The 25,008-nt window shown below is 41.1% G+C and overlaps 1 protein-coding gene and 1 long non-coding RNA gene across 4 annotated transcripts in view; one reads left to right on the forward strand and one right to left on the reverse strand.

Moving 5' to 3' along the window:
• Nucleotides 1-25,008, reverse strand: part of PHACTR2 (phosphatase and actin regulator 2) — a 372,853-nt gene that overhangs the window by 329,113 nt on the left and 18,732 nt on the right. The gene's annotated exons all lie outside the window — the stretch shown is intronic.
• Nucleotides 18,087-24,930, forward strand: LOC103883978. 2 transcript variants are annotated; one of them, XR_002521735.2, is made up of 4 exons: nucleotides 18,087-18,308; nucleotides 21,962-22,093; nucleotides 22,350-22,527; nucleotides 24,852-24,930. It is a non-coding gene; the product is annotated as an uncharacterized LOC103883978 (long non-coding RNA). The 2 variants fall into 2 exon arrangements; XR_002521736.2 differs by lacking the exon at nucleotides 24,852-24,930 and having other exon boundaries at nucleotides 22,303-22,412.

Genomic DNA, 25,008 nt, shown 5'->3' on the forward strand with positions numbered 1-25,008 from the left:
TAAAATAAAAAGGTTTGGGGGCAGGATTATGAGGGTAGAGGGGATATGGGTAAAAACACAAATCACAATAGGCATTTTTGAAAATACATTATTCCACTTGGTCATCGTCTTCTCCCTCATCTTTGAGTTGTTTTCACTTCTGACTCCTTTCTTCTTCACCAAGGTCTTCTTCATGTTCTTCATCATCTACCTGTCCATCATTATAACCGTCTTCATCCTCCTCTTCTCCTCCTCCTCCTCATCATCACCTCCTCATTGTCCAGGCCCTCCAGGTAGCCCTCAGCATCCAAGTCAAGAGCAAATTTTTTTAAAAGGTCCTTTTGCTGTTGCCAGGAGTGATTTTGTACCCAGCTTGGCAAGCAGGGTACAGGCTGCATTTCGGTCCCATTCTTTCCCACAGTCAATGTTCTTGAGCAGTGAACAACCTACACATCCTTCCACAGCTACCATGCTCAACCCTTCTCACGGGGAAAGCCTAAGGCCAGGTATCTGCTCTCTTGAATTCTGGGCTCCCCTGCCTCCCTGAGGAAAGTTAAGGGCCAAGAAGAGTTGAATCAAACTAGATCATCCTGGAAGGGGAAACATGGAGGATGAGGCATTGCATTGACGAAGGGGAACTGCTAAATCTGGCTGTGACTTCCCCATCCTGGACCGTGAGGATGTGGAGGTCTGGGGACTCCTCTCCAGCTAAGCACGGATCCCAAGCAATTTGACTGCAATGGTCTTTGTAGCTAAATGCAACAAAATGAGCTGCCTCTTTGCATTTGACTACGCTGATTGAATCCATGAGAGGGAACGTGGAGGGGGCTTAGGAAGCAAGCTGGCTGTGAATTCCTGCAAAGCTGGGTAAATGAATGGGGATGGAGGTTTTAGACTAAATTTAGATCAATCTAGAAAAATAAATAAATGAGAACTCTACTCCACAATACGCTACTATAAATGCTGGCATCGAGCATCACATTTCTCCTCACCATACCTCCTTACCATCCCTTATTTCTGTCTGCATCTGAACCTTCTAAGCCTCCATTTCATGTGTCAATGCAACAGGTGCCTGCACGGCCTCCCTTGCATCCTCCTCTCACTTTTCCACAGATGACATGGCTACTTTAGGCACTTTTAGTCGGTTTTGTGGATCTCACACTGGTAATTTCCAAACATTTCACTGCTATCTACTGTTTAGAGATCAGAATTCAAATGTCTGAGTTTTGTGATTCAAAGCCTCCTGCACACAATAGGGTTCCGCCTATATCACCGTGGTTCCCATCTCCTCCTAGGTCTTAACTCCAGCCAACTGGAATCCCCACTCTGTGTGGATAGGATTCTTCATCTCAATGCTCTGCCTATCAGTACTTTCCTTTGCTTGAGTTTTTTCCCATACCTTTTTGTTAAGCTGTAAATCTATATAATCTTTGCACATTTATTCAATGTTTCTATTCTCAAGCTTTCTCTCTTCCTTTGACTCCTTTTTGAACTCTAGGGTCCCTCCCTCTCATCTCTATGATCATTTGGGATACACTTATTTCCCCATGTTAGTGGGATATTTTATTTTAAAATACTGATGACCTTGATCACAGCATCCAAGGGCAGGGACCATGTAGCTACTTTATGTGTCTTTTTGTTGCCCATAGGGTTTTGGGCACAGAGCATGCTAAAATAAAATTTAAAAAGACTGGAATCCTCCTCTACCAGAAGATCCACTCACATAAAATTTTGGTGCTCTTAAAAAATTGAAAAACTGTTTTTTATATTTCCCATTCAACTTCAAAAGTTAGGTTCACCTAATTATAAAGGTGTAAAAGGTAAATCACAACCCCCAAAATATATCTCTTATACAAATTCAGCTACATAAGTATATGTGGTAATCTGACGAGAGTAGTTTGTTGCTTTTTGTGTGTGTTAGCATAGAGTTTTTAAGTAGTATATATCTATAACACAAGCAGGGCCAGAAAATTTAATCTCTTCAATTTTTTTTTTTTTTTTTTTTTTTTTTTTGAGACAGAGTCCTACTCTGTCACCCAGGTTGGAGTGCAGTGGAGCTCTCAGCCCACTGCAACCTTTGGCCTCCTGGGTTCAAGCAAGGATTCCTCTCGTCTCAATCCTACCAAGTAGCTGCTGACTACAGGTGTGCGCCCAGCACTTCAGCTAATTTTTTTGTTTTTAGTGAGACGGGACTTTGCCATGCTGGCTAGGCTGGTCTCAACCCTGACTCCTTAAAATGATCCACTCAGCCTGGCTCCAGCGCCAGGATTGAGGAAATGAGCCACCGTGACCCAGCCTCTTCAAATAATTTTAGGTTAATCCTTTAAAACCACAAATATTCCCTCTTCCAACTCTGTCTCTAAAACTGAAAAGCTAAATGTTAGAAATAAACTTCCCTCAGCTTCATTTAGTAGTCATGAACAATTAGCAAGCCTAGCAAAGTAAATAAAATGTAAAATCTGTTAACTTTTTTTTTCTTGTATTTTATACATTTCTTTTGAATTAATGCAATCCAGCAAACTTGCTTTCAGGACAACAGAAAATCACCCCATGACTTGTAAAAGATGAATCTAGGAAAAATGCGTGAGAAGAGAGGACTTTCCCAAACTATGGCCATGATATTGCCATTAATTCTTTCCAGCTCTGTCCCCGGGTGCTATGGAGAACCCAAAGGTAATTAAAGGATTCAGGGCTTGGATCACAAATCTAGCACACAAAGAGTAATCTAATGTGAAGATATTGCAAAGTCTCGTGAGATGCCCAAGCTCTACCAAGATAAAGAAAAACCCTTGGTTATGCAGCAGATTATAACATCTACGCTAGTTCTGCTGGACATCAATTTAGAAAAAGTGATCCAATGAATGCTGACATTGGCTTCCCTATTCTGATATATCTCATTCCAGAAATGGATTATGCTCTATTGGCTGAAAACAGTAACTTCAAAGCTCCCCTAAAAAACTCAAAAATATCTATTCAAGAACTGAACATAGACTTCTTTTTTTTTTCTAAATCTGGAAAACAAATGTCCACTTAGAAAGACTTAATGCACTCTTGAGAATCAATTGTATCTCTGCAAACAATTCCATCTCAAGAGGACTGGATTTTTACTTAACAAAACGTCCAATAAACGTTTTAACAGATCGGAAGATAAAATAAAACACTAAAACATCAAATAGTTAAAACAAAACGTAATTTATCCCACATACCGCTCCCCGGCTGACTCCTAGCGCACTTTTGAGAGAGGAACTATTTAAATAATATATTTATAGGTACATCTGTCTTTTCAATGGCTGTTAAGCATAAACATTATTCCCCCGTGTCGCACTAGTATATCATGGATCTGTATGTGACTACTGCACTATCCAGGTGTCCACGCTGTGTAGCCAGAAGCGAGACTTTTTTCTCTTGGTGCCCAGGGTCTTTTCTTATTTTATCCTCTAAACTGGCGTTTGATAGTTCATCATCAAGAATATAAAGGACAGATCATTCATATAAAGACTAAGTCACATTTATAACATTTCCTGCGCTAGAAAATTGATGAGCATCACTATAAAAAGTATAAGCAAATTATGTAAAATGATGTTTAAAACTCCTTTACGGTGTTATTTTTAAAAAGATTTTTGTTAAAGAGGAAAGCTTAAGATATCTCTAGAATTATGAACTATGTAGAAACACATGATGTTCAAAGTCTATGTATGTAAACAAAAAAAAAAATGGAGTAAAATTAGTTAAGCAGGATGTAAAGCAAACATTAAAATATGAAAATATAAGGCAAGAAAATAATTTATCATTGGAATGCTTTCAGAGTGCTGCGATGATTATTTAATTTGCCTATTTTTGTTTATCTGTTAATTATGCCTAAATGGATTATTTGTTATAATTAATCCAGCTTTTAAGCAAAGACATTGAGAAATCTAATCTGCCAGTCAACATCCAGGCATCCTGCATGAAGGAAAATCTTACCAACTTACAAGTTCACTAATGTGTTAATTTGACTTGGGGTAAAGGAGGTAGGAGGCTGCTGTTGCTGTTGTTGTTGTTTTACACCATGCCTTTAGCTTCTAAAATATGGGGAGAGAGGAGAAGACTAGCCAGCTGTTAGATTTAGGACACGAAATATTTGTAGGAGATAGGGCTTAGTCCTTTTGGGCTCTGGAAAATATCTACACTAAATTTCCAACACGACTAAACTCAGAGCCACTGGTTTCCATTTAATGCCACTGCAAAAGAAATATAAACCATTTAGAAAAGCAAAATATATCCCCGGAATCATTTTTAATTAGCATTTGCAAAACGATTCAACTTTGAAGAAAATACAGGTGATCATAAGAAGAGAAATTTAAGCAACTTAATGCCTTCCCGTGAGTAGAAAGTAATTATAACTTTTACAAATCTAGTTGCCTGTTATGAGAGGTAATTGTCAGCAGATCAGCTAAAACTTACTTTTATGTTTGAAGAAAGCTCTTTGAATAGAATCTTTAAGGTAGCATGGAGGATAGACTACCAATGCCCATGCCTTGTATAATCCCTTTAGCCTTGAGCGTAGATGCATTTGTGATTTGTTTTATCGAGTAGAATGTGCCAAAGGGACAGGGATACTCACTCTGTGATTATGTTATACTATTCAAGACTCTGCCTTAGTGAACTAGGAGACAGTATTCTCCCACCTACCTTAAGGAACTGAGCAGCCACACGTGAGGAAGCCCAAGTGAGAGCCTCCCAGTAGCTTCCCAGTGAACAGCCAGCAAACCAGGGTACTCAGCTACAGTTGTATTGCCTAGAATTGAATTCCCTGGCCTGTGGCTTAATGAGCTCTTAGGAAACAGATCTATCCCAGCCAGGCCTCTGACGAGAACACAGCCCAGCTGACACTCCTGAGTGACCTGGCAAGACCAAGCAGAGAACCTAGCCAGCCAAGCTTGGCAGGCTCCTTGACCCATGGAACCTGTAACTTGGTTTCAGCTTCACTAGGATTGTGGTAATTTATATGCAAATGATAGAAAATCTAATACAGGTAGTATATTAAATAAATTCATATCCTATAAATAGTTATGAAGAATCAGACTGGTTCTGGGCATGGTGGAACAGGGCCCCTCAGAGTGCAGCTAAATGGAAGGACTGCTTCCAATACAAATATAAGAAAGGCAGGTTAAGTGATTCAGTCCACAGCTCTGGGCTGACACCATAATTTAGGGGTCGGAAGAAAAACAGCCACGTGACTTTGGTGATAAGTGCCAAATACAGGTACAAATAATTTGATAGAATGCACATAGAAAAAGATCCGTTATCACCAAACTCTCCTGCTCACAGAAACCCAAACTCAAAAATAATTTAGGAAAAAGGGAATGGTGCACCCGCAGGGTCTACAAACTGGTTGGGAGGTAGGGCTAGTTCTAAGCCTAACTGCATCCATCCTCAAAGCCCAGCACCTCCTTAGCCCTTCCTCCAACCTCTCACAGCTACTGGCCCCTACTGATGACAACTGCCAACAAAATCAGCATCCAGGGACCTCCATGGACTAGGAGAAGAAACTCCATAAGCCCTAGTGAAAGTCTCCATACTGGATCACGGGATTACACCCCTTGGCCAAGCACACAGTCATCACTGATTAATGGTGAGCTACAGAGCCTAGAGGAAACAAAAAGAATGAGTCAATCTCTGAATCATGTGGGTTGATAATGTGCGGTAGAGGTGATTTCTCACAGGAATATAACAATGGGCATTTTCACAGATGTTTACCACAGGATCCTATTAAATTTGAGGTAAAAGATCATGAATACAATACATACGAAATGCACATAAGAAAATCATATATACTTTTAGAGAAGGGTCTATGAGAACAAAATTATTTCCTAAATTAGAAAGTAAAACCATTTCATTTTTTACTTGATTAATATCTGATGACAAATCCAAATCGGCAGATAAAAGATAATATGCCAGGAATTTGAAGAGATAATAGATTCAGAAAGGTAAGATTTGTGGGAATTTAAAAAGAAAATAAACCACTGCTGGCTGGTGCAGGGCTCATACAATCTCAGCACTCTGGGAGGGGGCTGAGGCAGGTGGACTACCTTGAGGTCAGGAGTTTGAGACCAGCCTGGCCAACATGGCTGCAATCCTGTCTCAATACTAAGAATACAGAAATTCTTTAGCTGCTGGTGGCATGTAACTGTAATCCCAGCTTACTCTGTGGGAGGCCGAGGCGCGAGAACCGCTTTGAGCCTGAGGTGGAGGCTGCGATGAGCCCAGATCAGGCTAATGCACTCCAACCTGGGGCAATGGAGCATTCTGTCTCAAAACAACCACCACAATGACAAAAAAAAACAAACAAACAAACAAAAATAAATACATAAATAAAAGTCCACTGTTAGTGTTTGAGCATGAAACCTGTCCTGCATGCCCACAGTCACACACACACTCACATATTTCTCATTTAGAAAAAATATATATTTGGGGATTACATTTGATGGAATCATTAGACTCTAGGTTTGGTCAAGAAACTTTTAGGGTCCACTCTTAAAGTGTTGAGAGGCTATATATATTGACCAGATTGACTGGAAAATCTGCGGCCATAGGATCTAGAGAAGAGGATGCTATTATCAAGAATTCAGCAAAGAGGGAAAGTGGCCAGGACAAAATATGATGAGGGGAGAATCCAAGCCAGTGAGGATTAAAATGTAGAAGATATTTCCATACGGGGCAAAAAGAATTTCAGCAAAAACAAAGTCTACAAACAACAAAAAATCTTAAAAGATATTGGACCTGTAGTTACCTACTAAAAAAGAAATATAGAAGTAAGAAAGAGGTAAAACAGATTTTGCAAAAACTCTGGCCAGTGGCTTCCCACTTTTGTAACTATGCTGCATCAAAAACAGGCTAAGTGCTCCTCATAATCTGGACATTACGTTGGGACCAGTGTCATATAAGAAATCAGATGTAGATGCTAGAAGAATATCCACATCTCCGAGAGAGATCTCCTATATGGTAAATATTAATTTTTCCAAGAATATGAATAGAATGTTATAAACTCTAACATTGGGGCCACATTGGAAACTAGGGCTTCCAGTAGGGAGGGTGCAAGACTGATTCCTGAAGCAGGGATTACCAAGTTATGAAGATGAGTCTGGAACCTTGTAGTCCCAGCCTAAAAGCAAGGAAATGAATTTTTTTTAATGATTTATACATGAATGGATACAGGGAGTAAACTCTAAAATTAACCTCACATAGCCAATTGTACAAATAATCAAAATAAAATTATGGTGATTGACTGGCTTAAAGGCAAATATAGTAGACTACATCTCTCTATATATATATATACATATATTTTTAATTCACCCAGGTGTGGCAGTGCACACCTGTAGTCCCAGCTGCTCCAGGAGGCTGAGGTGTGGAGGATTGCCTTGAGCCCAGCCGCATTCCTGAGGCCGCAGGAGCTCATGAGTGCCACCACTGCACCAGTGGATGACAGGAGCCGGAGGGTCCCTAAAAAAAAGCGTTAAAAGCAATGATAGTAATGGATCATATGACAAAAGCAAACATCCAAATATTCACAATTCACAAAAGAAATAACTGAATGAATAAATAGCCCAGAAGAGGTAGCCTTCACAGTAGAATTCCACTAATAATGCAGAAGGAGTGCTAACCAAAAAGTCACCATCTGGTAAACACCTAATGATAATTGCCACTAACAAATGATAAATTGTTATGGATAATTACAATTTTAATGAGAGCTGCAGATTAGTTTAGAAGTATCTGCAAAATGTAATTAGTTTTTACCTATATCTGCCTTGATTTCCATCATAGTATCTACATAGTTTTGTAAGATATTAATATTTGGGAGGTTAGGTGGAAGAGTATATGAGAACTCTATGTACTAGTTTCCTACAGCAGCTAAAATTTAAATTGATCTTTAAATTCAGAAAGTTTTAAAATTCCATGAAAAAATAGGAACATAATTTGCCTTTTGAGGTCTCAGGGGCATTTGATAACATCAATCATCACTTTCTAGAGCCATCCTTAGGTTAGGGAATCAGGGTAAATGATCCCTCAGCTTGAATTTTGGAAGAATCTGCAGGAGTGAGGGGAGGGATTTGGTAATAGCAACCTCTCCACTGTCAAAGTGCAGAATTCCACAAGATTGAGGCCCTGCCAGAATGAGCTGATGGATCTGCTGTTTCACATTTGCATATGCAGCACTCCTTTACGCTGGGCATACAGTGCAAAGACTGGTCTCTCTCAAGTAAAACGTGGGGATTTTAGGAAGGAGAGCAAGAGGGAGAGGGAGAGCCCCAGCAGAGTGGGGAGGGCGGCCGGCCACACCTGGGTGAGTCAGCCTTCACCTCACTGCACCCAGCTCTGGAGCTGAACTGAAAGTACAAAACTGCCAATTGATAGAAAAGCTGTTGATAGAACGCTTTCATGGCTACCCCAGCCGGTCGAGCCACGCCTTAAAATAATAATATTTACCATGTCACTGGCAAGTTTGTTACCTCATCTCTACATTCTTAATCTCCAGCACAGTGAGAGAAGCTTAAAAGTACAAACTTTGTAATATATGACCATGAATACAAAGAGAGACATTTGTGATTAGGCCAGTGGGTATTGAATGGAAAATAAATGGGCCTTACCAGACTGGAGAGACCAACAGCAACCTTGTTTCTGAATATCAGCAAAGCAAATCATTATTTTTAAATGTCATGCATGTACTCATTTTAAATTCTTAAATGTTATATGCCATGAATGCTACACTTTTGGTTAAATCTGATTTGAGCCTAACACACTTAAGTGGGAAACAGCATCTCTTAAGGGTAAGAAAAATAAGGAGAAAAACAAATGAAATTGGACTCTCAAAGGATTGGACTGACTTCTATTATTTAGGTTCCTAGATTTAAACGTTTTTGCATTGTCACTCATTGAAAACATCTTACTGAATCAATGCTGCGGAACTGGCTGGTCAAAACAAAATCCCCTGGTCTGCGGAGAGATTTCCTTGGCCATTTATCCCACCACAATTCAGCATACAGACTCTTAAATCTCTCAGTCATTTGAACAGCATTTCTCAGACTTCTACACCTGCACATAATTATACTTTTATCGACTGATATTCTCCTTAAGTCACTTCCATCTTCCAATGCTATTAAAAGTACCTATGCAACTACTAAGAATGGGAAAGACATATCACTTGCTATAAGTGGAAGCTAATTATACATGTAAATAAATATTTAAAAAATAGATATGTCTATCTATATTCCACATAAATATTCTGGCTATACTACTAGAGGCATGCAGGTCACAGCCTGGAAAAATACGGCAACATAATCCAAATAACATAAATACATCAAAATTTCTGTGATGCGCCTCCAAGGCTACAAGAAAAAGGGTTAGATCAGAGAACAAACTGAGGCCATTTTAGATGGAATGTGTGGCCAGAATAAACACAATTCTGTACTCACTGTCACAAATAAGCCCAGATCCTGCCATTTGATACATTAAGGCAAAATGGATTTCCTAATTACAAAGTCCATTGTGGGCCATCACTGGATGAGATTGCTGCCATGGTGACCTAGAGCTGAGGCCAATGGCACCCACCCATCCTGGGTGGGCTAAGCGGAGTATCCTGAATCCTGTGGGCCTCCCAGCTGACGAGGTGACGAAAGAAAGCCTGGAGAATTCATGCACGAGCTTCCCACCGTCCCAGCCCATGCGGATACACTCTTTTCCTCATAGCCTACACTGGCTGAAACTTAATCGCTATAGCCTCCTGCCTAACTGCAGGAGGCCATGAGTGCAACACTTTCTCATGGTCAAGGTGAGTACTCAAACATCTCTCCAAATATGGGTTAAAGATTTTAAGAGACTCCGGCCTAGCAGCAGTCTCCAGGAGAAATATATGTGAATAGGAACCCAGTGTCCAAGAGAGCAGAACTGAGTGGATGAGAGGACCCTGTCAGACCACATCTCGCAGCCTGATTAATCAAATCCAAAAAATGCTCACTGGATTCATTATCCAGAGAAATACTGGCATCACCAGCCTAATAGTAAGAGAAATGTAAATACATCATACCGCATGAATAATAATTCTTCCTCTGCTCATACCTTCACCCAGGTCAACATAGATCCATCACACCCTACAGTGCATATGGACGCTAAACTTGAAGTACATTCATTTAAAAATCAAAATATAAAAAAGTATAAGACTAAGAAAATTTTCATAAACCTTCAATAAATTATCAGAAATATCTGATTCTAGCTCCATTTATAAAGAAACTAGATTACAATTCTTCCATTACTGATTGCTTTCTGGATTGAATATTTGAACTCGGGTTTTAGTAGATTCTTCTTATTACACGCGGGAGGAAGAGCCCCCACTCTGAGCCTGCAGCAGCTGGAGCACAGCCTGAACACACAGGCTCCCTCCTTAAGGGTTGGGCCCTAGATTCAAGGTTTGAATAATACTATAGCCTTGACTTGGTGAGAACTAACTACTTAGTTTCTACAGCTTTGCTTACTGGCTCTAAAGATAGACACACATCTTATTTTGGAATATTAATTTAGAGTTTTAAGAGGGCCCTTATAACCTTAATTCATCTCTATCTCTGTGTACAATCTTGTGAAGTAAGAATTATGGTACCCATTTAATGGTGGAGGAGAAATAATCGGGAACTCAGGGACAGTGCTTGGTGGTATTCTAGCTGGTGGCAAACCAGGTCTGGGATGCAGTTCCCTTTAACTCTGAAACTCTGAGTGTCGCTGCATCACTCAGTGGTTTTGTCTTTCCAAGGAAGAAGGCCTGGATACTATGGATCTTTTAAAAATCAAGGTAGAGGGGCCCTAAGCTTTGGAGTGCATCACGCTACCTTGACTTCAAACTATACTTGGAAGGCTACAGTAACTAAAACAGTACGGTACTGGTACCAAAACAGATATAGATCAATGGGAACAGAAATAGAGTCCTCAGAAATACTGGCCTACACATCTACAGCCATCTGATCTTGACAAACCTGGAGAGAAACAAGAAATGGGGAAAAGGATTCCATTTAATAAATGGTGCTGGAAAATCTGGCTACCAGCCAAGTAAGTAGAAAAGCCGAAACTGGATCCTTTCCTTTACTCCCCTATAATGCAAAAATTAATTCAAGATGGATTTAGAGACTTAAAATTAGACTCCTAATACCATAAAAAATCCTAGAGAAAACTTCTAGGTAGTAATTATCTGCATATAGGCATGGGTAAAGACTTGGCGTCTAAACACTCAAAAGCGAACGCAGCAAAAGCTTAAAATTCGATAAAATGGATCTAATTAAATCAAGATTTCTGTATTAGCAAAAGAAAACTACCATCAGAGGAAGGAACAGGCAACCTAAGCAGAATGGGAGAAAATTTTTGCACCATCAACTGACAAAGGGCCACATCCAGAACCTACAAAGAACTCCAACAAATTTGTATAAGAAAAAACAAACAACCCATCCAAAAGCAAGTGTGCTGATGTAGGAACAGACATTTCTAAAAAGAAGACATCTTCATACAGCCACAGACATATGAAAAAAATGCCTATCATCACTGGCCATCAGAGAAATGCAAATCAAAACTACAATGAGATACCATCTCACACCTGAAGCTAGAATGGGCGATCAGCCAAAGTCAGAACAAATAGTGCTGAGGATGTGGAGAAATAGGAACACTTTTACACTGTTGGTGGGATTGTAAACTAGTTCAACCATTATGGAGAGCCAGTACGGCTTATCCCTCAAGGATCTTAGAACCAGGGATGTGCCAGCGACCCGCTCTCATCCCATTACTGGGGATATACCTGTAAGGATTGCAAATCAAGGCGCCGCTATAAAGACACGCAATGATGTTTATTGCAGCACTATCTGCTACAGCAAAGACTCTGGAATCAACCCAAACGTCCACTGCAAAGCGACAGATTGATTGAAAAATGTGGCACATATACCATGGAATACTATGCAGCCATAAAAGGATGAGTTTGCGCCCTTTGTAGGGACATGGATGCAGCTGGAAACTATCATTCTTAGCAAGTAAACTATCACAAGGAATAGAAACTAAATGACCGTGACAAGGTTCTACCTATAGGTGGGAACTGAACAAATGATCACTTGACTCTAGGAAGGGGAATACTGCACACCGCCTAATGGGCGGAGGGGAGGGAGGATTGCATTGGAGTTATACCTGATGTAAATGACGAGTTGATAAAAAGAGATCTAATATGGTACAGTATATATGTATAATAAACTGCACATTGCACACATGTACTCACAACTTAAAGTATATAATAATAATAAATAAATTTAAAAAAAAAAAAAATCAAGGTAAGCAAGTACCATGCACAACGGAAAATAAATGTTTATAATATCATGGTGAATTTAGAAAGGGTAAAATTGTGTATGTGATTATAATTTTGTGAAAAGATGCATAGCAATTATACTGAAATTCTCTCCAGGGCATGCATGACAGAGTAGTGGGAATCGCTGGAACCTTTCTAGTAGTAAAGTTTGACGCTCAGTGCTTCGATTGTTTCTCTTTTTAAAACCCCTTCTCTTCTCTCCCCAATCTCAGAGCATACCTTAAATCTCGATACATCCAAGGAATACACAGACAGGTCAAAAGTTTCACAGAGCAAACCACAAAGAGGGAAGTTCATTCCTCAACTCAGTACCCCAGCATAGGGAAGGTTCTAGCTGATGCAAACTGGCATTTCAAAATCGAAGACAGGGGGTGGTGGCTTACATCTGTAATCCCAGCTCTTTGAGAGGCCGAGGTGGGTGGATCACCTGAGGTCAGGAGTTCAAGACTAGCCTGACCAATATGGTGAAACCTTGTCTTTATTAAAAATACAAAAATTTGCCAGGCGTGGTGGCCCTGTGCCTGTAGTCCCAGCTACTCAGGAAGCTGAGACAGTAGAATCACTTGAACCTGGGAGGAGGAGGTTGCAGTGAGCCAAGATCATGCCACTGCACTCCAGCCTGGATGACAGAGCAAGACTCTGTCTCAAAAAAAAAAAAAAAAAAAAACCAATAAATAAATAAATAATAAAAAATCAAAGGCCAAAGCCTGTATGGAGAAAACTAGAGGAGAAAGTGTCTCTGTTCTCTAAATGAGAGAACAAGGGAGGGAGGGAACCATGAATTTTGCTGCATATGTAGATTTTTGGGGGTTTTCAAAAGCCAAACACACTTAAACCACACCTGCAGCTTTCACAATGACTCCAGAATACTTGGGGTGCTAAAGTCACTTTGGTGCTTCGAGGTAGTGGATTAAAGAAGTGAAAGTGTTACAGCGACAAGAGAGGTCACTGCCCTGGGAAAGACACAGAAAGGAGCGCAACATGTAGATGATGGCGAGCACGGAACTGAGTGTGCGGCTGCTAATGGCTTTAGACGAATCATGTACAGAGACACTTCAAAAGGAAATTCTGAACCAAATGGAAGGGGTCAAACTTATTTGGATCCTGATCCAAACACTCATTGAAGAGACAGTGGGGGAAATTTGAATGCCGACTGACTAGTTAACGTTATTAATGTTAATTTTTTTTTTTAGTACGATAGTGGCATTGCGGGTTTTTTTTTTTTTTTGAAAAGTCCTTATTCTTTAGTATTACATGCTGAAATATTTACAGGAAAAATGATATGATGTCTGGAATTTATTTTAAAATATTCTAGTTGGGGAAGGCAAGCAGATAGGCATGAGGAAGAAACAATTTTGACTATGAGTTAGTAACAGGCACAGGGACTGTGTGCATGAGGGATCATTAGACTATTCTATCTACTTTTGGTTTATATTTAAATTTTACTAAAAAAATGGCTGGACACAGTGGGCTCACATCTGTAATCCCAACCCTTTGGAAAGTCAAGGTAGGAGGATTGCTTGGGGTCGGGAGTTCAACAGCAGCCTGGGCAACATAGTAAGACCCCTGTGTCTACCAAAAAAAAAAAAAAAAAAAGGCTGGGCATAGTGGCATGTGCCTATAGTCCCAGCTACTTGTGAGGCTGAGGTGGGAGGATGGCTTGAGCCCAGGAGTTGGAGGCTGCAGTGAGCTATGATTGCACCACTGAACTCCAGCCTGGGCAACAGAGTGAGACCCTGTCTCAAAAAAATTACAAAATAAGTAAATAAATAATAGTAAAAAAATAAACTGGCCAGATGCAGTGGTTCATGCTTGTAATCTCAGCTGTTTGGGAGCTGAGGCAGGAGGATTGCTTGAGGCCTGAAGTTCAAGGCCAGCTTGGGCAACATAGTGAGATGACATCTCTACAAAAAATAGAAAAACTAGCAGGGCATGATGTTGTGCACCAGAAGGCCTAGATACTCAGAAAGCTAAGGCAGGAGGGTTGCTTGAGCCCAGAAGTTGGAGGATGGTGATCAGCCCTTCATCATGTCTCACTGGAACCTAAGGATAACCCCTCACAAGCCTCTTGACTTCCACCCTGCCCATGCCCCTACCCTCTATTTCCAACACAGCAGCAAAGTGAATGCTTTTTAAAAATTATCTGTAGGTCAGTTCACTCCTCTGCTCCGGACCCTGCACAGACTCCCCTTCCCGCCCAAAGTGAAAGCCCGCAGGACCCTGCCCTCACTCCACCCTGCAGCAACCACAGGCCCAGATCCAGCTTGGCAGGTTCCATTCTGGGGCCTTACTACCTCCTTTACCCGGAATCCTCTTCCTCCATCATCCACTGGGTTTGTGCTCCAGGACTGTTCACTTATCACCATCTCAGCAGAGCTGTCCCTGCCCACCTAATGCTCCTGCCCCATGCCCACCATTTTTTGGTGCTCTTGAATTTCCTCTGCTGCGGTACTTTTTCTTTTTTCTACTTACTTTTTCCACTTTCTACCATATTCCTAATATATTTATGTATGATGTGTATCCCTTATTTTCTGTATCTGAGCAGAGAGAATTTAATCTTGGCTAGGCTCACCGATATCCTCCACATACCTAGAACAATGCCTGGCAAGTAGTAGGTGCTCATTAAAATGAGAAGAATGAGAGAATGGATACATGAAAGCTGATTTTCATTCCATTCCAGCCACTTGCAACCACAAAATTCATCAAACATATCTATTGACTTGAACTGCCATTCTTGCTAGAAGACTCCGCTGATGGTGATCAATGTTTTACACCACCATTTTATTGGTTTTACTACATTGTAAAACCACTGTTTTACACTTTTTCCTTTGTAGAAAAGGGGAGCATCTCTACTTGTGATCACTATTCGTATATCTGGAGAAAAATACCAATCAATACATTTCCCATTATACTTCCCACATAGAAGGTTTTCATTTTGCTGAGGTTGCAGTTGTTATTTTTAGGGCCTGTTACTGTTTGTGACTCTGCCATTTAGATTCTGCCAAAGGCTCTGTTTCTGATCAGCAGGTCTTCCGAGAACTGCCGTCCGATCAGCCAGCAGCATTTACCAGGCACCTTTTCGGGGTGCTGAGCCCTTACATGATGCAAAGTACAGCGGAGGCCTCGTCAGCAGCTCAGTCATGACATGCTTCACGTCCCACACAATTCACCTCTTGCTCTTTAACTGTTTCATGGAGGGAAATTTTAAATCCAGGCTTCCCCCTCTAATGAGTTCCCATAAATGTGCCTGGGTGTTAAAAATACAAAATCCTAGCAAATGTTTTATATGATATAACAGCAGGCTCCAATCCAGCAAATAAAATAAATAAAATGATGAATCATGTTATAACTGTTTACTTAATTTTTACTCTTGGGTATTATTAATTATTTGTCTCAGCCATGCAAAGTGCTGTGATTACAGGCATGAGCCACTGCACCTGGCCAACTTATTTTATTATTGACTTATTTTTTATTATTTTTTAGAGACAGGGTCTCACTCTGTTGCCAAGGTGGGAGTGCAGTGGTATATATGTACACAGACACACACATACACATATATACACACACATGCACACACACACACATAACTAACACAGATTAAAAACTAAAAGAAGTAAACAGTTTAACAATTTTCTAAAGCATTTCAATAACCCAAGTTTGAGTTCTCTCAGCTCATGTGAAGTAAAATTCCATAGACAGAAGTATAATTTACTTTTAATTATTTATTTATTTCAGACAGGATCTCACTCTGTCACCCAGACTAGAGTGCAGTGATGCGATCTCGGCTCACTGCAGCCTCAACCTCGAGGGTTCCAGCAATCTTCCCACCTCAACCTCCCAAGTAGCTGGTACCACAGTGTGCGTCACCACACCCAGCTAATTTTTTTTTTTTTTTTTTTTTTTTTTTTTTTTTGCAGAGACAGGGTTTCACCATGTTGCCCAGGCTGGTCTTGAACTCTTGAACTCAAGTGATCCACCTGCCTTGTCCTCCCAAAGTGCTGGGATTACAGGCATGAGCCACCGTGCGCAGCCAGAATAGGTATATTTTAATATTAAGAAAAAGCACTTGCCGCTGATGATTTTGCAGAAAAATAAGAGAATATGATGCTTATGTTGATGGAATCTTACTGATTCCCTAAATATGTGTCAAGAGAAAGAACATAGGGTTTCTTCTCATTTTTTTTTTTTAATTTTTATTATTTTTTTTTTGAGATGGAGTTTCGCTCTGTCGCCCAGGCTGGAGTGCAGTGGTACGATCTTGGCTCACTGCAATCTTCACCTCCCAGGCTCAAGTAATTCTCCTGCCTCAGCCTCCCGAGTAGCTGGAACTACAGGCATGTGACACCACTCCTGGCTTAATTTTCTGTATTTTTAGTAGAGACACAGTTTCACCGTGTTCGCCAGGATGGTCTCGATCTCCTGACCTCGTGATCCACCCACCTCGGCCTCCCAAAGTGCTGGGATTACAGGTGTGAGCCCCTGGTTTTCTTCTCTTGATAAAGAGCCTGTAGTGCCATCTCCCATGTAACTGGTCCACATACTTTTGTACTACTCTCTGCATTTGGGTCATTGGAACACTTTACTGCTAAATTTTTTCATTTGTTTCTTCCCTTCTTGTTGCTTTTTTTTTTTTTTTCAAAGAATTGTGGTAAAAGATACATAAAATAAAATGTACTACATCAAACATTTTTATGTGTACAATTTAGTGGCATTAAGTACATTCACCACTAATTCCAGAACTTTTCATCATTCCAAACAGAAACTCCAAACCCGTTAAACAATAACTCTTTTTCTTCCCTTTCCTCCAGCCCCTGGAAGCCTATACTCTATTTTCTGTCTCTAGGAATTTGCCTATTCTAGGTAAATCCTCTATGTGGAATCATACAATATTTGTCCATCTGTGTCTGGCTTATTTCACAGAGCAGAACGTTTTCAAGTCTCATCCTTGTTACAGCATATGTTCCTCTTTATGGCTGGATAACACTCATGTACATAAATACCATATTTTGTTAATTCAACTACTCATTACCTTTTAGGAATAACTGTGGATGATCTATTTCCAGTGCCTTAGATATGGCCTTTAATGTGCTTTTTTTCTTTCACAATGAGACTCTGTGACATAAATTGTATATACATAAATTTTAAGACAGGATTATTACCCTTGAAACTCAGAGTCACACTGGAGAGGCAGTCAAGTGACATAGTTTGGATATTTGTTCTCACCCAAATCTCGTGTTAAATTGTAATCCCCAGTGCCAGAGGTGGGGCCCGGTGGGAGGTGTTTGCGTCAGGGGAGCGGATTCCTCATGGCTTAGTTTCTTTTATTACTGTCTTTGCAATAGTGAGTGAGTTCTTGTGAGATCTGGTCACTTAAAAGTAAGTGGCACCTCCAATCCAATCTCTGGCTCTCTCGCTCCTGCTCTGGCCATGTGACGGGCCTGCTTCCTCTTTGCCTTCCGCCTCATTGTAAGCTTCCTGAGGCCCGGAAGGCCAAGCAGATGCCAGCACTATGCTTCCTGTACAGCCTGCAGAACTGTGAGCCAAATTAAACCTCTTTTCTTTCTAAATTACCCAGTCTCAGGTATTTATTTATAGCAGTGCAAGAACGGCCTAAAACATCAAGTAAACAGATTATTCCAACACAGCAGAGAGCACTGTGACAAGGTTACGAGGTCACAAAGGGGAGAACAAGGAACTCTGGGTGGTGGCAGAGAGTTTGCAGTGAAGCAACAATATCTTACCAGGGTTTTGAAGAATGAACAGAAGCTCTGTGTTAAATGAAGAAGAAACAGGAGTCCCTCCAAGCACAGGAACCACTCATGTCAAGATATGGGGCAAAAAGAGAGGACGTATTTGGAGACTAGAGAGTAACTGAAGGCTATCATTCAATCGGTGATAGTCTTCATGCAAGTTAATATCAAAGGCAACCTGAATTTCCTCAGACTTCATGAACTGGCAGTGAAGGGTGAGATCACACAAGCAGTAATAACCCAGCTCTCCCTGGCTCACTGCCTTACTTACTGGACTTTTGGTCCCCAGCAAAGCTGTCCCCATGAATTTGGGAGTCTCCATTCCTGTCCTTCCACTCCCCTCAAACGTCCTTGCATTCAAGGTCACATGGTAACTTGACTCTTCTCACCACTACTTCTGTGGGAATGCGGGGACCAGGCCAGAGCTGTGGGTGCTGCCCTCCCCAGAGACTTCACTATGCCCAGGGAGGACTGACTGGAGGAGGGGACCAGGCATCTCCCCTGCACTCTGGGCCCACAGCAACCCTGTATACCAGCCCGTATTAACCTTACCACTCCTTCCTCCAAAGGGCTGAGACCTCAACCATGGGACCTGGGTGGTGATCACCACAAAACTTCTTCCTGAAAGTTCTTCTCCAACAACTTCTCACATTCAGTTATTCACTCAACAAACATTGAGCAACAACCTAATATTCTGGGCTCTGGAGACCGAGTTCAAAAGAAGACAGCAGGCCTCTGCCCCCGCTTCCTGACAGGTCACTGCATCTTGAGTGCTAAGACTGTCATCACAGAGTGAGGAGGGGAACTGAGCTCAGAGGGGTAGAACCTCCTGAAAGGGCAGAACAGCTCATGCATCCTGCCAAGGTCAGAAGGTCAGTGCCTACTGCATCTTCCTCTCTTCCTATCCCCGATTGTGTTTGAGGTGTGTGGGGCGTGGCCCAGGCTGGCAGCCAGTAAAGCCTAACTGGTCCTAAGACTAATCAGCCCAGCCCAGCAGCCAGCTTCAGGAGTCTGGCCAGTTCATTAAAGTTCCCCAGAGTCCTTGCTTGTTCTAAGCCTAGAACTCCTGTCAACTCTTGACATTACCCTCCCCCAACTCTTCATATCTAACACACACACACACATACACACACACCTCTCCACCTTGCATTGTATACCCCAACCCCCTAGGGTTCCTCAATATTTCCCAAAATAAAGTCCCTATATGCCCTCTTGTCTGTGCACCCAAGCTGCTACCCTTGGCTGGAACAAGCTCCTCTCCCTCCCCAGCGAGCACCTACTTGATCCTTCATGACAGCTTAGGTATCCAATACCTCCTCTGGGTGGCCTCTCTTGGCAATACCAGTCTAGGTCACGTCTCCCTCCTACTATAGCCCATATTACATTATGTTGAAATGTAACCCAAATGAGCTAGTCAAAGGTCTGTTCACACCGAAATAAGCACCTAGACACAGGAACTAATGATATCTTACTCATTGCTGTCCACATAGTAGAGTCTCATTCAGAGTTGATTGAATGAATGAGTGGGTGAATGGTAGAATCAAAGTGGAAGAGCTCAAGACAGTTGCCACAAACTAGGCTGGATTTCTTGTCATTTTTAACTTGCTACCAGTTAGTCACATGGCTTATGGATGAATTAGACTAATTTAAAGATACAGAATCAAATACTTGGTTCAGTTTCTAATCAATGAATCGGCTGATTAGATCAATCCATTGCAACTGCAGGGCTCTTTCTTGAAACACAGAAATTCTACAATATACTTTTCTTCAAACTCTCTGTCTGTGAGTACTGAGTTATTTAATAAAGGACAAATTTTAATTTTTAAAACCTAGTGAATTATATTTTCATAAATAATACCATACAATCATTACTAAAAATGTTGAAAAAACACCAAGTATCTGTTTTCCTGAAACAACTCCCAAATGTGCAAGAAATTTACAACTTATGTTTTCATAACAATCCTCATAATCCCTAGTCTCAATTTTTGTTTTAGTATTGAAAAATAACAGCTGGGCACAGTGGCTCACACCTGTAATCCCAGCCCTTTGGGAGGCCGAGGCAGGTGGATCACCTGAGGTCGAGAGTTCAAGACCAACCTGACCAACATGGAGAAACCCTGTCTCTACTAAAAATGCAAAAATTAGCTGGGTGTGATGGTGCATGCCTGTAATCCCAGCTATTCGGGAGGCTGATGCAGGAGAATTGCTTGAACCCGGGAGGCAGAGGTTGCAGGGAGCCAAGATCGCACCATTGCACTCCAGCCTGGGCAACAAGAGCAAAACTCTGTCTCAAAAAAAAAAAAAAAAAGAAAAGAAAAGAAAAATCACTGGTATTTTTATTGGTATTTCTAGTATTGGAAAACAACTGGTATACTTAACAATATTTGTTACATGGCAGAGTAAGAAAGGGAAGAGGAGAAGGGGTTATCTTATATGCTCATGAATGAATTATATTCAGTTCCTTCCTTCATTGTCTCTTTCCACTTCAGATCCAGAAAGAATTAGGAGTGGAGGTAGAAGGGAGAGATGTCAGGATAGGGTTACCATTGATATATGTAGCATCACAAACTAATAAATAACTCATAAATCCTCTGCTTCTTCCTCTCCTTCCTTTCTCCTTATATTTCCTCAGTAGGATCAGTGACGATTTTGAAACAGCCTGGTCTCACATCACATTCAGGAGATTCTGCCTCTGAATTCTTAACAGCCTGAGAGATGCAGTTGGGGCTGACCTGCTTGATCATATGCAAATTAAAAGCAGATGCTAGTAATGAGAACATGCCAGCCAAAATCCAAAGCTACCCCAGAGGAGTGGAGCATGAAGACACTTGCTCTATTGGAACAGTCATCTATATATTACAGTAGGGGAAAGCCTTGATCCCATTCCCAGAAATCTTCACGACCATTGAAGATGAGGTGGTTTCTTCTTGGGTACAGCCCAACCACATGGGTGGCAGAGGCCAAAGATGGGCTGAGGGGGCTAAAAGCTACCATATCTGCTTCTGACTGCCAAGTGTCTAGAGAGAGCCTTTCAATGCACTTGTAACAGATCTCCCCTCCTCCCAGAGAGTGGGGATGGGAGAGGCCTAAGCCATACCCATGCATTCCAGCTGGTCAATCAACAGGGAGGCGTTTAGGGGCCCTCGAGCTACCTAATCACCAGTACTGGTCCACCATTTGCAGCAAGGTCCTGAAATCCTCCTCAGAGGTGTACAAATCCTAATGTACTTGTACTCAAAGGCCAGCTGGGAAACAAAGAACATGAGCTCAACTTTGTAAAAGGATCTCTATCTCCTCACATTGGAAAAACACATGAATGTACCCTACCACTACAGAAGTCATTTGTACATGCTCCTTACCTTTCTCTATCCAGAATATTACTAAAGAAAATGACAAAGGAGACAGGAATAGGTGAAATAGTGAGCTTTCTGGTCTCCCCACCATTTAGCCTAAAAAATGAAAATGGACATGGAAACATTTAATTTCATCCTTATAACAGATCTGATACTCAATTTTTTAAAAACCTAGTAGTTTAACTACATATGAATTTAGAAATTTAATATTTATAATGCAAATAGGACATGTTTACATGGTAAAGGGAATGAGGTAGGTGAAAGGGAGATTTGAAGATTTTGAAGCAAAAAAGTAGACATCTTTTTTCTCCTATCATATTTTTATATGTAAATAGAGGGAGATTCTTTCTTAAAACATGACCACAATATTATTTCACACCTAAGAAGGAACACTAATTCTGTAATATCATCAAATATATCCAGGATAACTTTTTTTTCTTACACTTTGAATAAGAATTCAAAGTCCATATATTTTTATTGTGCAGTGTTTCTTATAAATCTCTTTCCATCTATAGGTGCCGGATCCAGGGCAAAAATGAAGACATACGGGACCTTAGGTGACAAGGAAGAAGCTCCCAGGCAGCATGTGGGATGGACCCAAGGAGAACGTCAGAGAGAAAGGTTCAGTCTGGTGTCTCCTGAAGCAGGTGAGGTACACATGGACATGAAGGATCCCATCCATCCTTCAAGGGTATCGCTGAGGCAGGAATGAGAAAACAAAACAAAGCAAAATGGGAAAAAAGCACAATTCTCATGAAAGATGGTTACAGCTTATTCCATAGAACCCTGGCCTAACTTTACCTTCAAGAACATGACCTGACTTTGCTTCCCACTGACAAGGTGTCACCTTTTACAGTTCTATTCGGGTTCAGGCAAAAGAAACAGCATGCTTGTGTTTCAAAGGTGGCAGCATGCTGACGAAGGAGCGTGGAACTGGTGCCTCCAGGACTCATGACAAGACCTTACGGAGAAAGAAGTCACCCAAGGGCAAATGACTGGAGTGTGGAAGAGTATGGAAGAGCTGGACCAAATCCACATGGTCCGGTCAGTTCTCCAAACATCAAGACCCTGTGCAGTGAGGGTGAGCCATCTCAGCAGAAAGGTATACCTCCCTGCCCATGCCACCTCCAACACTTCCAGACCTTCTCTTCCCTCCTTCCCCAATCCCACCCAAAGCTCCAGTTCCAGCAAATGTGGGAGTGCAACGAATGCAATTAGCTGGGGTGATGGCAGCAGCCCTGAACTTGGACTCAGAAGACCTGGCTTTAAATTTCGCCTCCGCACTTACTGGTTGTATGACCCAAGGTGATTTACCTCCCCCTCCACTTTTCCCATCTGTGAAATGGGGTAAATAAGAGTCCCACCTGATTCAAAAGGTTATGAGGATGAAATATGGTTGAGAGATGAGAATCCTTTTAAACTTCTCTGCAATACTAATGATGATAATGATTAAAGTAACTTAGTTGCAAAATAATGTGAATGACATTACCTGGCCTTTAACCCTTCAGGAAGTGTTTATTCTTTAAAGGGAAAAGTTTGTCAAACCAAATGAATCCTCTTGGTGAAGTACACGGATAACATATTTTGGAGAGAGATGGTAGGCCAGCTCCTGTGACCCTCTCTAACTGAGGCTGGGGCTAGGGAGGGAGGCCCTTTCATTCTGGCCTCATTTTTGTTTCAAAGGGAAATGTGGTCTCTCTGAGGGAGGAGGACAGACAGGCAGTATAACTTCTCACGTCTTTGTGCATCATTTTTATTAGTTCCTGGCCCACATTTTTAAAAAAGAATATTTACTCTTAAATGACACACTTTAAAAGCATGCTTTTCTAAATGGCAGCAATTGGACCCCATGGTGTGGCCAGTGCATTCAGTCTGAAAACCCTATGGTGACACATCACTGTGGTCCTGTGGAGATGGGTCCTGTGGCGATGTATGTCTTCCTTCTCCTCTAGTTAGCGCCCTGTGAGCTGGGAGATTCAAATCTGATCGCAGCTTGAAAGCTTCAAACCTAGAGTCCTCCAAGCTGGGAAGCTGAATTGCTGCTCTAGGGCTGCGTTTAGATTGATTTTCTGAATGCTGTCACTGCAGAGGAGCTAGTCAACTTTTCTCAAAATATTTTTCTCATCTTTTTCACTTTCCTCTCTCCAGTTTGACATACGGAGTTATAAATGTACTTTCTGGTTTTGTTTTATGCCTTGATTTTTATTTCTGATGATTCTATCAAGCTGACTGCCTTCAATGTTTTCTCTATTTAGGAAAATGCACTACTTCCTGTATTCCTCACCTCCCTCCACCAGAGATTCACTCTCCTGGCCCACGCCTTGTGCCTGGCACACAGGAGCATTGGAGACGCCCCACACCTAAAGTCCATACCTTAATGTCTTGAAATAAATAAATGAATTTAAGGAAGAAACTCTGAAATAAACTGGGGCTGAATTATACAGTAGCTGGCATCACAAAATTCTAATCAAAGCTAGGGAATTTAATAACGATCCCTGCCTAAAGACCTAAAAGCATGTTCTTTTGTTACTTTGTTAACCATCATGAGTTTTCACTGTCCCTTCTGCTACTGCCTTCAATGTAACACTACAAATAGATTAATTACTAAGAGTAAAAGGTTTTGTCTCTTTTCTTTCTTTTTTTCTGTTTCTTTTTTAAAAAACTAATTGTGAAATAGCTAATTTAAAAGGATCATTTTTTTAAACAACAGTCTTAAAAAAAAAAAAAAAGCTAAATGTCATAGTGCCCTAAATTCTTTTGTGTCGGTGATTATATTGTATGTCAAGAAACCATCCTGAGGTGATAATTAGATTTTATCTGCAAATGGAGGTGGGAGGATGAGAGTAGGTAGTAGCATCAACATTTCACCAAAACAATAAGACAATTCACGCGACGAGGTAGGAAAAACATTACTCAAACAGGAGGTTGGGGCTACTGTGTGATTAAGGGAATTTTGACACTATAATCATCTAGGGTGGGTGTATATTTTATTTGCCTCTCTATGACCAGACATTTAGGAAGGCAAACTGGAGCAAGAAAAAATAGACTGATAACCAAAATGTAAAATATCTCTGTGTTGATCATCATGGAAGTGAATAAAACGGGCCACAAAGACCCCTTTTTTCCCACAGAACTTTTCAACAGATGGTTATACTAGTCGTTTCAGAATTAATACCAAGGATTGAGGGTTGGAGGCATGTTATTTAGAAGCAGTGCTGGCGTGAAAGTGACAAGGTTTTTGGCTCCAAGTAACACCTCCCAATTTGTACAGCAACCACAAATGTGCTTCAGGCAAGGTGGTGTCCTACATTTTAACTTACCCCCAAGAAAATATCCTGAATTTCACAGGTGTTCTCAGTAATATGACCTGACTGAAAATAGCTTCTATTCTGTATTTTTCCCCAGGTTAAAATTAAGCTCGGCAGGCTCGATGTAAATGTGCAGACAAAGCAAAGCAGGAAGCCTCCCACACTAAAAAGGGAAGATAAGAATCACAGAAGCCGGGATGGTTTTTATTGAAGGGCATTTCAAAGCAAATACAGACATCTACAGCATATTTGTA

Source organism: Papio anubis, chromosome 6 (assembly GCF_008728515.1).
Source record: "Papio anubis isolate 15944 chromosome 6, Panubis1.0, whole genome shotgun sequence".
In the NCBI taxonomy this organism is placed as follows: domain Eukaryota; kingdom Metazoa; phylum Chordata; class Mammalia; order Primates; family Cercopithecidae; genus Papio; species Papio anubis.